At 28.2% G+C, this 16,156-nt stretch overlaps 1 long non-coding RNA gene across 1 annotated transcript; it reads right to left on the minus strand.

Annotated features, from left to right (window-relative positions):
• Nucleotides 1–648: 648 nt before the first annotated feature.
• Nucleotides 649–6,658, minus strand: LOC137001575 (uncharacterized). The gene is made up of 3 exons (XR_010891551.1): nt 3,320–6,658; nt 1,133–1,427; nt 649–1,061 (listed from the first exon to the last, which is right to left on the minus strand). It is a non-coding gene; the product is annotated as an uncharacterized lncRNA (long non-coding RNA).
• Between the last annotated feature and the right edge of the window lie 9,498 nt (nt 6,659–16,156).

Genomic DNA, 16,156 nt, shown 5'->3' on the forward strand with positions numbered 1-16,156 from the left:
AGTCATTATTATCAAAAAAACTTGTAAAAGCCTTCACAGGAGAGGCGGCACTCACTGCATCCACGCATACACTTTACAACGCGAAGCGAGGTTCCACGTGGGTTTACGAGTTTCTACGCAAAGTGAGATTCAATCCAAACCCTATGTGTATAGTTTTTTGATGATGGAGCCTTCCGCAGGGTGACGGAACACACTGCCTCCAGATTTTTGATAATAACGGCTAAAATATTGGAGTTAGGTAAAATATGTATAGGACCTTATTTGTAGAGCTTATTATGAGCTTCATTTTTTGCTTAACAACTTTTTCCGTATAATGAATACTTTCTGAAATAATTAACAAAAACAGTTTTACCTTTGAGAGGGGCTGGGGGGCGGAAGAAGCATTTGCGTCAAAAATCAATTTGGGAATATTATTTACTACATAAAATAAGTAATTTCGCTAAAAATCAGCAAAATCGGGGGTGATAGCTTTTCGGAAGTTTATCCAAAATTTGAAAGTGATACAAACTTGAATGTGAGCATGTTGTCTCTTATCCTTTAGAAAAACGTTATCACGGTTCGTCCCCGTCATAATAGTGTATAGATTATCTGTTGTAAAACATGTTGATATTTCAATTTTGTCTTGGAATGAAGTATTCAATGTACAACAAATTCGGATGTTTTGAAATTACAGTGAATATAACTAAATTGAATGGTCAATTAGTATTAACAATAAGATTTATTACTTTATATCCATTTTTTTAATATAAGAACATTGACATCACTCGACATAAGGTATTATAATATATTTGGTTTTTTTCCTCCAAATCGTACGAATTTTCATGTGTTTATTTCTGTATCTGAACAAAACCAGACTTTTTACTTGCTATATTAACATAACATTATTGCAAATTTTTCTTATCTTTCTTATCTTTATTGAATTTAAAGAACCTGATATAATATGTTGCGATGTTGCATCTATGTGTCTAATGTCATCATGTACATTGCAATGTGTTATTAATTGTTCAATATAATTCATTTCACCTAGTGATTCAATTTTCCAGTGCCTCATACTACCAGCTCTGTAAGAATTTTTGTCAAAAATAAAAAAAATAAATAAATATAAGACAAAGTCAAAAATATAAATACTCACTCGTGGCCACTTATAATTTCATCATTGCAATAAACAAAATTTCTAATTGGAGAACCACAACATACAAGTAGCCTTTTTACGCTTTTTAATGGTACCGTCATTTGCGCGGTTATAAGCAAGAAGACGATGCTCATTACAAAGTAAAGCCATATTTTTAGTCATTTGTAGGCGTTTTCTAATGTTTACAAATGAGTTTGCTGGATCCAATCTATCTATTTTACTTATCTTATATATTTCATTTTTTCGGATGTAATGCGTAATAAATTCAGAATTATAGGATAATAGTGGTTTACATCTGTAAAAGAAAATAAGACGTATGTTTTTTAAGATAATGTTATATAAAATCGTGAATGTTTTATCTTCCAAAAATATGTAAATATTAAATGTATATTAGAAAGACATCATTAAAAAATTGAATCAAGTTTTGCAACTTGAACAACTAAAAACAAGACAAAAAGCGATGACTTAATGTTAAGATGTATGAAAAACTTTTATCAACAAATATTGTACTAATTTGAAAAAAAAAATGTTTTGTTGCTTCAAAACACTTTTTTATTAATATTTTTAATTAAATATTAACAATATTTATTTATATTAGTTTGTAATAAAATACAGAGAAATTCAATAAGGCCGGTATTCATAGTCATTTCTTATATTTAAGATCGTCTTAAGTCGTCGTCATCGTCGTTTTAAGATACTAATATGGCTTTTTGATTGGTTCGTAGCATTTTAAGACAAAACTTAAGACAATCTTAAATATAAGAACGGATTATGAATACCGGCCTAAGTTTTTAGGGATATCAGTAAATCTCAAATCAGCACTCAAAAAAATATTTCGCTGATGTAGTTAGATTTCTAGATATCGCAACAAGAATGTATCGCTATTTTTCGTATCTGTGAAAACATTGTTTGTCACATATAGAATTTATAGCAGTAATGTTCTAGCAATAGCTTCTGAAAAATTTAGGTACTATTGCTAAATGTTATTCATTGCATGATCTAACACGTGATTGATCTTATATAGATAGGCGCTTTAGAGAAACTTTCTTTTTAAAGTTCACAAACAATACAGATATATATTCTGTTTCTGTCATCTAAACTGATTAAGTAATTACATATGCAATATCACAACAGTTGCTAATCATTTATCTGTTTTAGTTAATTTTTTACACCTAGAAAATTTTAGCTATTATTGCAAGATCATTTTTTTGAGTGAGTCAATCAATCTCTATGTGCGCGACAGATCAGGCGGTATTCAATTTCTCGTGAGGTATTTTCTAACACATCTGCGATTGAGATTTACGTATATCCTTAAAAATTTGTTGAGTTCCACTGTACCACAAACAGTATTTCAATAAATGTATTACGAAATGACGAGCCTTTATTACTGATAGTTTTCCTCTCGGATATCCTGTACATATAATTATAGAATATATAGAATAATATTCTATATACAGGATGATTCAAAACAACCTGATGTCCTTGCAATGCCATTTTCAATTATAGCTCAAAAACTAAGTTTCGGAGAAAATTTTGCAAAAGAAAAAATCGTCTTAGAATTCGCTCAAGAATATAGCATTGCAAGAACATCAAGTTGTTTTGAATCACCCTGTATATACATATATACATAGAGAATTATATTATATCATTGAACTCTATAACATACTGGAGGGAGCCTTCCCATAAGAGCAAATGTATAGTTTTCGGGCTATGGTAAGCAATAACAGCCGGGAGGTGTCTGTACTCCTTCCACGTTTACACCATGTATTGGTGGGGATAAGATAAATACCCTCGTCAATATTAAACTCTCTCTTTCCACAGTGGTCCATCCCCACTTTTTCAAGACTCATTCCAGTATGCTAGAAAGTTCAATGTATTATATATATTCCAGAATTTTCTTTTTAACATATTTTAACACCTACCAAACCGATTTTTGATAAATTTTTGTTCTGCATCGATCGGGTAATTTTTCTTTAGGAGCGTAAACGTTAAAAGTAAAAACTTTCCTAGGAAAAAATTACACGATCGATATCCTGACCATGTGGATTGTACGAGCTCCACGTGTCGAAATACTTGATTAATTTTCGTAAACAAAAAAATCGGTTTAGCAAAAAACATGTTAGAAAGAAAATTGTAGAATAAACTGAAATACAAATAAACAGTAACTGCAAGCTTTATTTAACTTACCGTTCACGAAATTTTTCAAACATCTGATTCGTAAGACACAAACATTTAGCTTTTTTATCTAATATCATATATGATATTTCACAAAATTTTCTGCATACCATATTAATCTCTAATAAAGTATACACATCACAGAAATTGAAAATTTTTATCAATAGCTCATTCGGGAGAATGTACAAAAAAGACATATTTGTCTTTCTAATGAACGTCATCACATGAAAATATGGACGGTATCACCGATGTTCATCCCACTGAACACAATACTATACTAGAATTTAGGGTCGAAGTTAGAGAATTGTTAAAACCAGTAATGCAACTCGAGCTGGTCAGCTCCGAAAACACCGTAGTGGAGGGGGCATGCACACAACCGAGAACGCGTGCATGTGGTTGAGTAGAACGCTTGGCGCAGTTTTTCAAAGATATTGATAGCAAGAAATGAAATTAATAACGATTTTAACAATGGTTTAATTAAATTTCAACAATTATGGCTATATAGAACGTATTGTTAACTTTAAAGTGGTTCGAGCGTGACAGTCTTGGTTAAAACTAATACTTTTATAAGGGGATATGGGTTAAGAAATTTTCATTTGTACACACGAAACTTTAAGCCACGATTGTCCGAAATACTACAGTCTGATATGTGTATTAAATTTTAAACTATGCATTGTCGTAAATGTAACAACAATGTGTCGATTTATTTATGAATTTATAATTTGTAAGGTTGAGCACTGAGATCATACATTCCAGCATTAGAAAGATGTAAATACATAAATATTTGCTGATAATGTATTAGCATCATATCCATATCTTCATAATAATAGAGTAACAGTGTTAGAGATAAAAATATAAATATTATAAAATATAAATATATATTGATAAAATTTCAAGAATATATAAATTTTAAACATTCTAATAACGCGCAGTAAATATTATTCATTATTTTTTATTAATTACGTAATTAATGTAATTTGTATATCTAAATAAGAATATCCCAATAAGAACAAGAAAGTATAATATACGATATTTATGGTATTAGCGTATAGCATAAACGTGGTATATAAACGTAAATGACTTAGGTATAATTTCCGTTTCTATGACCATCTCATATACGTTTTCGTATATCAATTGTTATTTGTGTATTAAACGTTAAAAATATACAAATAAAATTCGGATTTAAAAAACGAATAAATTATGTTTTATATAACCATATAAAATACGTATTGATAAAGCAATAATTTATTCGTTTCTTAAATCCGAGTTTACTTCGTATTATATAACCGTATAGAATATGTACTAATAAAGTAATAATTTATTTGTTTTTTAAATCCGTGTTTAATTCGTATTATATAACTGCATAAAATACGTACTAATAAAGCAATAATTTATTCGTTTCTTAAATTTGAATAATGTTCATATTATTTCATCATTATCGTATTATTCAATTATTCAGCACATATTAGAATAAAAAACAAATAAATTATTGCTTTATTGGAACATAGTATAAAATCTGTTCCGATAAAGCATTAATTTATCTGTTTCTTATCCTAATTTGAGAAAATAAAAAATGTTATTAATGAGTACTTATATCACACTGTATAGAAATATTATCAATAAATTTGCACTATATTTGGAATTTACAATAAAAAGTAAATTTGAAATGTAAAGAAAGTAATGACAAATTTGTGTTTGAAATATCATTTATTCTTTTTATATATAGCATTATATATAGTGGAAAAGAAACATTTTTAACATATGAATGAATAAACTGAGTAAAAATTGTTTCTTTTTTTTATTAATCAAGTCAAGTACTTGCGCGGCGCGAAAAATTTTCTCTCCTTTCAACTTCTCGAAGAAAAAACGTCAAAGAGAAAAAAAGCAGATTTTATGTTAAAGTAGTATCAAAAAAAAAAAGAAGCAGAAAAAAACAACTCGTCCCATCGTATGTCCCATATACAGCAATGAGATGGAACTATTTTATATACACTATTTTTTGGTAAAACTGTATGCGTGTCTATTTTTCGCTAATTTTAGCCAACTTTGAATCGCATCTTTTATTGCTGTATCCAAAGATTTTTTTTTACGAAATTGGACCTTAGCGGCCTCTGTAAAAAAAATATATTTAAATTAGAAACCACAATAGTTTTAAAATGTTGATTTCGATGAAGTTGACAAAAGTGTTAATTATAATTGATCACGAATTATAGAAATTATATAGAAAATAAAATATAATATTTATAATTATTGTTTACATACCTGTAATAACTTCACGCAGTTTCGTTGCCTCAAAACTTTTTTTATTGTCTAACACATATAAAGGAATGGCTCTAAAGATAACAATCAATTAATATAATAGAAAGGCATAGAGAGCCGTCGCGGGATGTTAGTGCGAAATTATAATTTTTCTTAAAGAAATTAATTTTGTTAGTCTACGTGAGACAGTTAAATTTGTACACCGATCTCTGGTTCGAGATACTTAAAGTGTACGAAATTTTTAGTACATTGTTCTCACATATGGAGAATCAGAATGTACTGATAGGAATTATTAGAAAGAAGGGAATAGAGAAAAAATATCAGGGCGCGAGTGGCTTTTTTTATTGTGTTGACCTTTCTAATTATAAGACATAGCCAGTTGGTTCGTCATTACGAATTTTAATATATTCATGACACACGATCTCTGATCAGCTCCACCAATTGTCAACAGTCGTCCTTTCTGAAAATACAGTTTTTTAATACATAATTTTATTGTCGTAAAAAAGATGTAATACAAAAAAAATTTTTAAATATATATTAAATATGTATAAGCAAGTGCGAATATCTGTCAGCCATCAGGATTATCTATTGCTTTTTCTGACAGCATTACTTCCAACTTTTGGAATTCATCATTGGTTGTCAAAGACAAATCAGGAAATCCATTTGGTTTTGAAATTGGATTCATATATGTCTGAAGAGAATTCAGAAGACGGACAGAAGAAGCATTGCTTTGTTCCAGCAAAACCATTATTTCCTCGAATCGCTTTATGACATATTTTTGGAATTGTTGTGTTGACAGGATTTTGAATCATTTTTTTCCTCACTTACTGATACAGAAATCGGGTTGTCGTTTTCGGTTCTGTCCATATAAAGAGTTTTCAAAGACTCTGTAAATATTAAAATTATCCATTATTTTACTTTGACCCGTATGTTTCGATTAGAAAAAATAACGATACACTTATTTACTTTTCATGCTTTTTTCAGAGTGATACATATACCTCCAAATATATCTTAAGTATATTAAAACACATATCATAAAATATAAATATTATACAATATGTACTAACTATTAGATTGTATGCTGATATTGGCGGTTTTTGTTTTTTCTCTATCAAATCTTTGTTGTTCAGAATCCTTAGATGCTTTTCACATTTTTATACTTTTTTTGATTCTTGGCATATACTATTTCCGAGTCCGATGACTGTGAACTATCGGAGTCCTCCTGATCATCACATTGCTGCACTAATTTTTTACAGACACGTCCGAAATACTTATTCCATCATCTTCTGTTGATCCATGCTCCAAGATTATCTCCATGTACTTTATAATGACATCGTAATCTTCTATATATTACGTAGTGCATACATTAAAAAATGTATACTGTTAAATACTTAAATTTGTAAGGATAAGCTGCCGTAAAAACTGCACAAATTTGGAACAAAATAATTGCTTATTTTTTGTTGGAAATTTGTGTTGAAAATTGAAATATTTTAAATTATATTAACATTTGTTATTTCTTCCATTACTCTTTTAATGCTAAAAAAATTAAAATTAAAGAAAATTATATTTTAAATGTTTTTATTAAAGTATTAATAAAAGCAACATTTTTTAAATTCCTGCTACAAAATCCTGATACAAAAAATAAAAAAAAAAAGATTTTTAAACACTTAAGTTAAGTTATTAAAGTGCAAATAAATTGTGTTTTTTATTAGATTTATGAGTAGAATGAAATTTCTATATATTTTTCTATATCATCGATCTTATGTTTAAAAATTTTAATTTATGTTTGAAACTTTATATCTAAAATTATAAATTTTATATTTTATATTGATATTTTAAACTCAAAATTATTCTTAAAAAATGTTTAAGACAATAATGCAGCTTTGTGATTGATTTGTGATATCTTACATGATATTTGATGGTTTTAAATATAAAAATTATTATAAATTCTAATCGAAGAATAAAATTGAATACATGAAAATTAAGTCACAAATAGATTAAAAAAAAATAATGATAAAAATAACTGTTAAATTTGTTATTGTTATTGGAAAAATGTAACTACATTATCCTTATAATTATAAAAAAAAAGTAACACCATACCAGTTCATGATAAAAAAAAATAATTGTAACGGCGTTATAAGTAACATGTTACTTCGCATTTCTGCTAACATATTGACTTATTCGGCAAAATGATTGAAATTGATTTTAAATAAAGATGCTTTTATATCTATTATAATAAACATGTTTGTTAGAAAGAGATCACAATTAAATGTTCAATAAAAATATAAAAATTCTATTTGTTTTGTTCAAAATTTGTACAATTTTTACGACGTTATCCCCATAAAAAAGTAATATCATTATTTTTAATTAATAGTTCTCGGTGAAAAATTGTAGAAATATAAACTGAAATATGATTTATTTAATGATATAAAAATATTTAATAATATGAAAATTAAAATAAAAATATAAATATATATAGTTATAACAGAAATAAAAATAGATATATAGAGAAAAATATAAAGAAATATAAATTACAAATATGTACAGTTATAACAAAAATAAAAAAGTATAAATTTCTATTAAATATCTAGATCCATACCTGAAGTTTTTAATACTCTGTGAGTTTTACATTTCTTCTATGTTGAATCATACGGTATATTATCTAACACAAGTTTTTCAAACGCTTGTTCAGTTTTTGTTTTCGGCCAATAACAAATTTTCAGCTTTTCTACAAGCCATATCAATGGCACAACAGCACATTCTTTCTTGTTTCCATTTATAAATTCCACAAAGGCATACGTTTTATTCGCTTTATTTATGTTTTTAGACATGATTAATTAATCATATATTTACGATAAATCTAAAAAAATTAATGCGTACTTTATTCGCAATTTATTATTTTTAATGCATATATATAAAATTAAAATATTTGTAGTCTAAAAAGAATCATGAAAAATGTATGAATATATTATTCTACATCTAATTACTTATTCCATATGTTATCCCGTATATATTGTTACAACAATATATATTGCTACAATGTTGCTGCAAATTACGTATCAATATTTCTGAAGTGGACATTTTTATCGTTGCTGAAACATTGCAGCAATATTTTGCAACGTTTTTACAAAACTGGGACGATACTTATGGTACTTATGCAATATAATACAGCAACTTTTAGCTTAGAAGAAAATATTACAAGATGGTGAACAATAGGAAAAACTACAAACCCATCCATAAACGGCAACCGGAGACATTTATATGATATGTTATCAACAAAAAATGTTATTGTATTGTTCACGTTCATACTTCTTACATAATAAATACCTAGTTTAGATGAACGTATTGAATGCTGGTACAAGTCCTCTGAAAATTTAAATGAAGCCCCAATACATTTATATCTACCGTCAATGCAAATAATTTGACTGATAATATAAATTCGATTGCCAATAGCTACAATATTGTCGGGAATTTTGCAAGATAATTTTGTATTTCCATATATTAATTTTTCACATGTAAAATAGGAACCTATATTTGAATTTGAATAGTGAACTTGTTTAGGCACAAAATTTGAAGTAGCTGATTTAATTTCAATATCAACGCTGTCTTCTTCTCCAATACGATAACATATTTGTTCTAGAGATAATCGTTTTTAACGAATTCGTCTTTTTAATGATTGGAGATAGTTTTCGAAAGGAAAACAACTGTACCTATCTAAAGGATCGTACACTCTAAAAAGTGAATTGGAGGAAACGTTTAGATTTAAAACGTTTTTCCCAAAACAAGCGTTTAATAATGAAAGATGTTTTAGATTTAAACATTTTAGTGTTTTAAATCTAAACGCCTTGGTGTTTAAAATATTGAAAACGCTCAAAAGTGTTTACTGTTTGTCTTCAAACGGAAAAAAGTGTTTAACTATGATAGTTAAACGTTTACGTTCTCCACACGTCGAAAAACAAAACACCTTATTGAAATTAAACGTTTATTAAACGTTATTAAACGTAATTAAACGAAATTAAACGTTAAAATAAAACGTTTTTTTTTGCAAGACATTATATTCACAACGCTAAAAAATGTTTTGATATATTTAAAACGCTAAAAAATGTTTAAATTATCACTTAACCTATGAATTTGTTCTCACCTGATTGAATAATACTATATATTATATAAATATTTTGAACTATTATATAATAACTATTATATTAACTACATATTTTCAATTCGAAGACATACTCAGAATGCAAAGACATATTTAAGAACAAAATTTTTTTTTATTTAAGCAAATAATAACATAATTTACATACAAAAGCTATATTACAATGTATAATTATTATGTAAAATTATTATTTAACCCATGAATTCCGTTCTCGCATAATTGAATAATACTACATATTTAGAATTATTATGTAAAAATATGGACAATGCATATGTAAATAAAAGATCAGTTATCCTTAAGAGATCGATTTGAAACGGATAAATATCTTTTATTTCGTATGCATTTAATGTTTCACTAAAATAAATAGTTTCAGTTGCATGAAATAAAATGTATACAATTTTGTCAATGACATATATCTCATCAATTATCCCAAAGCGTGGAAAGTATTCGTCTTTACACTCTAATAAAATAACAGATTTTTTCTTATAAGTTGTTCCATGAAAGATAACTTCTGAAGTGCACATAACTTTTATTTCATTTGTATCAACGTCACGTAAAAATTTTTCGAAAAGAGTTGCATAAGTAATTGTGTTCAATATCATAGTTTGCCCATGTTTAATTTTGTCGTTATTACTTAAAAAAGTTTTTTGAGGGGCACCTGGAAGTGTGCTAAGTAAAGAGGACTGTAGCGCCTGATGTCTGTAAGCCAGGGTAAATGGAATATTTTTGAAACACCGAACCACTGGGATTAATGACTTAAAATATGCATGTGCTGCCTCAAACCGCATACACCACTGCTGTCGAGAAGGTCCGAACTCCAATATTTGTCTCGGCATATGAATCAAAAAATGAAATTTAGGTGTAATATGTCCTGGATAAAGGTGATAAAAGTGGGTGTGATGAGTTTCAATCATTTTGGCAAGTATTGGTACTATTTCAATTTTTATCTCGAATGCAAGGCAAATATTAGTTATTTGCAACAAAAGAACAAAGTTTATAAGTCTTATATACACTTCATCATCATCACTATCCTCTATCCAATCAGCAATTAAAAAGGGCAATGTGTGAGACAGAGCAGCCATTTGAGACGCACTTTGTTTCAAGTTTTGGTTTAAGTGTATTTCTTTTATGGGTGCTGGTTTGTCTCTTTGCAAGTGACCAAAATCGAATCTGTCAATTCTACTATTTAGTTCATCTACAGAAAACATTTTCTTTACAGATATACAAAAATGTAATAATAAACGACACTCTACTTGAAGAACGCCCTCGTACAAAACATGCATTGCATCTTGCAAGAGACATTTTGTTACATCAAACCCTGGTATGTCAAGGAGAGGAGAACGCTGATTTACACCATAATATTGTGCCCAAAAGTCATTAATTCTTTGAACACTTTGAGGCTCAGTCACTGCAGCAACATGATCCCTATGCATATCTATATTTCTCAGGGTAAAAAAAGATTCAGTGAAGTAAATTTTCATTTTTGCTTGTGTTGTCATACACATGCGACAAGGACGAGTTGCAGATACAGATTCTTTAAAGCCCCCCATCATAGCAGAAAATGGCGTGTCTCCAGTTACAAAAAATAAATAAATTAATTAAATAAAAATTAATTAAATAATTAAATTAATTAAATAAAACGGTTTTTGGCGTTTTATTTTAAAACTTTACAAAATAAACACTTTAAAATTCGGAAAAGTGTTTTATTCGAAAACATCTTTATATGTTTCAGAATAAAACATTTTTCAAAACTAAACACTTTTTAACGTTTTACATGTCCGTTTAAAAATTAAACATTTTTGAGCGTTTCAAAAGTGAAGACAAGAAATAAAACACTTTAATGTTTTAAATTTAAACACTTTCTTTTATGAGTGTTTGTACGTCTGTACAAATATGTAATAAGGAATGAATATTATATACTACAAAATCTTCACCATAAATTTCAGAAACTTTGCAAACAAATTGCCTAATAGATTCTTCAGCAACATGCAAGTAAGATTTGATCAAGGACGCACTGGACAAAAGATAGTGATTGCTGCATGAAATAGTATAAAATGATCAAATTTAACACTGTCAAAAATTTTATACGTAACAATTGGACCACTATATAAAGTAAAAAAACGAAACTCTGTTGCTTTAAATCTATGTACGTGTACTAGACTTCGAGGCTTTCGACAAAAGTCTGCAGTAACGAATGGACGTATTACTTGTGTATTATAATCTATGGCTGAAATATTTTGTCGAGAGAGTTTACAATGATGGCCTCCTTCGATCCAATACATTATAAGTAGACGCTTCATATTTCCTAAATATATTTAATGCATAGAATCTAGTACAAACTGTGTTACCATATCTATGTTTAATGCAAGTAAGATCGATCTACTTTTAATATGACGATCATCTATTTTATTATATACAAAATCATTATTAGTTCGCAAAACTACCGATTTTTTTATTTTAGTTGGAAAATATTATGCATTTTTCACTTTTTTAATAGTGCATCTTTCGCACGCATATGTGCTTGTATGTCTTTTAATCATCTTTAGCATAGCTCTTGCCGGTGCATCGGCAGCAAAACATTCAATTTCGGCATACAATATTTTACCATTATACTGAAAACCGTGTTCTCGCAAAGAATTAATTTCTTCTATAAAAGAATTGAGATAATGATCAAGATTCGATAATTTCCCATAGAAGCACACTCATAAAAGAAAGTGTTTAAATTTAAAACATTAAAGTGTTTTATTTCTTGTCTTCACTTTTGAAACGCTCAAAAATGTTTAATTTTTAAACGGACATGTAAAACGTTAAAAAGTGTTTAGTTTTGAAAAATGTTTTATTCTGAAACATATAAAGATGTTTTCGAATAAAACACTTTTCCGAATTTTAAAGTGTTTATTTTGTAAAGTTTTAAAATAAAACGCCAAAAACCGTTTTATTTAATTAATTTAATTAATTTAATTTTTTTATTTAATTTTTAAGTTTACAAATAACACAATTACAATGAAAGAATATTAAATGTGGTCCAAAATTTCGAAAGTTTTTGATTATTGTAAATAATTTTGTTAAATAATACTTTGTCGAAGAAATCCAGCACAGTCTTATAATTTCTTGGATAATGGGAGTCCCACGCATAATAGCATCCCAACAAACAAATAGTAGATTTCGCAGCAGTTGGATTTTTAACTTTCATTTTTATACTATCATCAGCGCAAATAAAAGCAGATACCAATCTTCCCTCTTCTTCAAAAAATATGAGACAGGGAGAATCAGTTTTTTTGGTTACTAAAACTTCCTCTCTGACTTTAAATGCCTGTTACCAAAAAACAATTTAATAGATAAAGCAATTAATATATAATACTAATTAAATATTAATTAATTATATATTATATGCACAAATATATATCATATATCAAATATTATAAACATACATCAAATAGCATAAAAAGCTCGTTAGAATAGCTTGTCTTCTTGCGCATGAAATTTTTAAAAAATGCGATTAATCCTTTAATTTTATCGATTTCTGAAAAATGTTCAACAGATGTTGAAATTTTAAAATATGTGGCTAATTTTATTATTATGTCATCCATAAATTTTAGTAGTTCTTCCAATGAATGTTTCGGTTCCATCAAAAGAAGTTCTTGAAGCACCTAGTTTAAAATAATTAATAATAATTATTTAATAATTATTATTTTTATTATTTATTTATTATTTTAATTATAATAATTATTATTATTTTTATTATTTATTATTTTAATTATTATTTTTATTATTTATTTATTATTTTAATTATAATAATTATTCAAATAAATTATTAACAACAAGCTACAGAGCCCAAGCTGGATTTTCGTGCTTAATTTATTAATATATTATAACAAAAGTTTAGGTCAATCTAGACGTTTCGACCATCTGGTTGTGGTCATCTTCAGTAGTTAGTTATTATAAAATTCGGAACATATTAATAAACAATCGTTACTTATAAAACTAATTCGGATATTACAATCTTCTTATATTCGTTACATTTAAAAATTGTTTAGAAGGACAACACATCTTGAAAGTCATGCCTCTTCTAATAACACCAATCTTAAGATCATCAGGAAGGAAATCATGTTTTACATTAAACATACACGATGTCCTTTTTAAGATTTGAATTGTGGTTGATTGCAATTATTCTAAAACCAGCATGAACCAATGTCTACTTTTATCTTTATATTACTTGTTATTTATTAAAATTACTAAAAATATTCTTACCTCAATGCATAGCAGTACCGTCATGTTGTGTTTTCGTGTAAACTTTCTTATTTTAAAAAACTAAGAACCAAAACTATTCGGTGTAACGAGTCAGTTTGCTAAAAATGATATTGGAGGTCCGTGTCGTTTGAGTGGACATGGCAAACTAGTTGAATATAATAGAGGATATATTAGAGAACTCGTATGTGAAGGAGATTCGTGGTGGGAGAGTGAGTGATCTTTAAGCAGTAAACAAATTGAGAACTGGCAAATACAAGTTTGGCAGTAACTCAGTATCGTTCTGCTTATTGAGACTCGTTTTTTGCCGTTTTATGTGCAACATCTCGGAAATAAGCCTTTTGCTATAAGACATTTCCTTGTCTAATATTTCTACATTCTCCCAATCCATTTCATGGTTTTTTTCTAATCTATGACAAGAAATGACAGAAGGGGATCCCGTTCTTTTATTTATATCCGACTTGTGTTCTTTAATTCTAGTTTTCAATTTTCTCTTTGTTTGTCCCACATAACTAGCCTCGCAATCATGACACGTTACCTTATATACTACATCACATTGGCTCATGGATTCAATAATGTCTTTCCCTGTTTTTATAAACCTATTAAGTTTATTGTTACACGAAAAGGCTAAATGATGATTGTATTTTTTCATGTTCCGTGTGAATTTATCAAAAGTTTCTTTTATATATGGTATCGTAAAATAACCCGTTTTATCATTGCTATTTTTGTTTTTATTACTACAATTATTGCTAAATTTTTTAAGTCTTTCGTTAATACTATTAAAAATTAATTCCAATGGATAGCCGTTAATTAAAAGTAGGGAAATCATTTCCTCGATGTTCTTGTGCCAATATTGTGGGTGTGTTAACTTTACAACTCTGTCAAATAAGCCAAAGATAACACCTTTTTTGTGTGCCATGGGATGATGCGAATAAAAACTTAAATATCTGCCCGAAAAAGTAGGTTTGTGGAACAAATCAAATTTAATAAAATTGTTTTCCGATATTAGTTTAACGTTTAGGAAATTGATATGATTATTTATTCCTTTTTCCAATGTGAATTGTAATCTGCTATGCATTGAGTTGAATGTCTCCAAAACTTCGTCTAAATGATTTTCTGGAGCCGTAAATAGTATGTCGTCAACATACCTAAAATAAAACGGTAATTTGTAAGGTAGACGTTCGATTGCTGAATTTTCCAAATCTTGTAACACAAATTCTGCTATTATTGGAGAGAGAGGAGAACCCATTGGAGTGCCAAAAATTTGTTTGTAAATTACTTTATTAAAACTAAAATACGTTGAATTTAAAACTAAATTGATACCAATTAAAAATTCTTCTATTGGTATGGAATTGTACCTTCTAATCCATTCCCATCTGTTTTTTATGCTTTCTATTGCCTTTTCAACAGGAATGTTCGTAAAAAGAGAAACAACATCTAAAGAAGCAAGGCAATGATCCGATTCTAAAAAAACACCGTTCAACTTTTCAACTAGATCAAAACTATTTTTTATGTTTCTTTTCGAATTAGGTACATTGTTTGCAAGGATTCCATGTAAAAAGTTAGCTATCTTATATAACGGGCTATTAATCGAAGATACTATTACTCTGAGAGGATATCCTTCTTTATGGATTTTTGGCAAACCGTAGGCTCTAGGTGTGTTTCCGTCCGTTTCCAAAAGACACCTGTATTTTATGTCATCTATGTAACCTCTCTCTCTCCATCTGGCAAGTAGAGACCTCAGTTTATCAGTTAATATTTTAGTTGGGTCTTTTTTAACAATTTGGTAGGTGTTGGTGTCAGAAAGTATGTCGACCATTTTTTCCATATATTCTGATTTTTTCATGACTACTGTACTATTGCCTTTATCAGCCCTGGTGAATAATAGATCAGGGTTTTCATTTATAAATTTTTTTGTTTTGTACAACCAATTGAGTAACTTTCTGTCATCAACACTATTGCGGGAGTTTCCCTTACAGAACCCATTTATAATTGATATAGTATCATTTCTAACAGAACATTTGTAATCTTCACTCTTTCTTTCAATGTTTCTTTCAATGTTTTTTATGACTTCAATTAACATCGACATTTTTTCCGTGATAGGCATGTTAAAACGTTCTCCCAATTGTAACAAAAGCTCGACCTCTTTGGGAATTACAACATCTGATAAATTAACGAACCATTTT

Source organism: Linepithema humile, chromosome 8 (genome assembly GCF_040581485.1).
Source record: "Linepithema humile isolate Giens D197 chromosome 8, Lhum_UNIL_v1.0, whole genome shotgun sequence".
Taxonomy (NCBI): Eukaryota; Metazoa; Arthropoda; class Insecta; order Hymenoptera; family Formicidae; genus Linepithema; species Linepithema humile.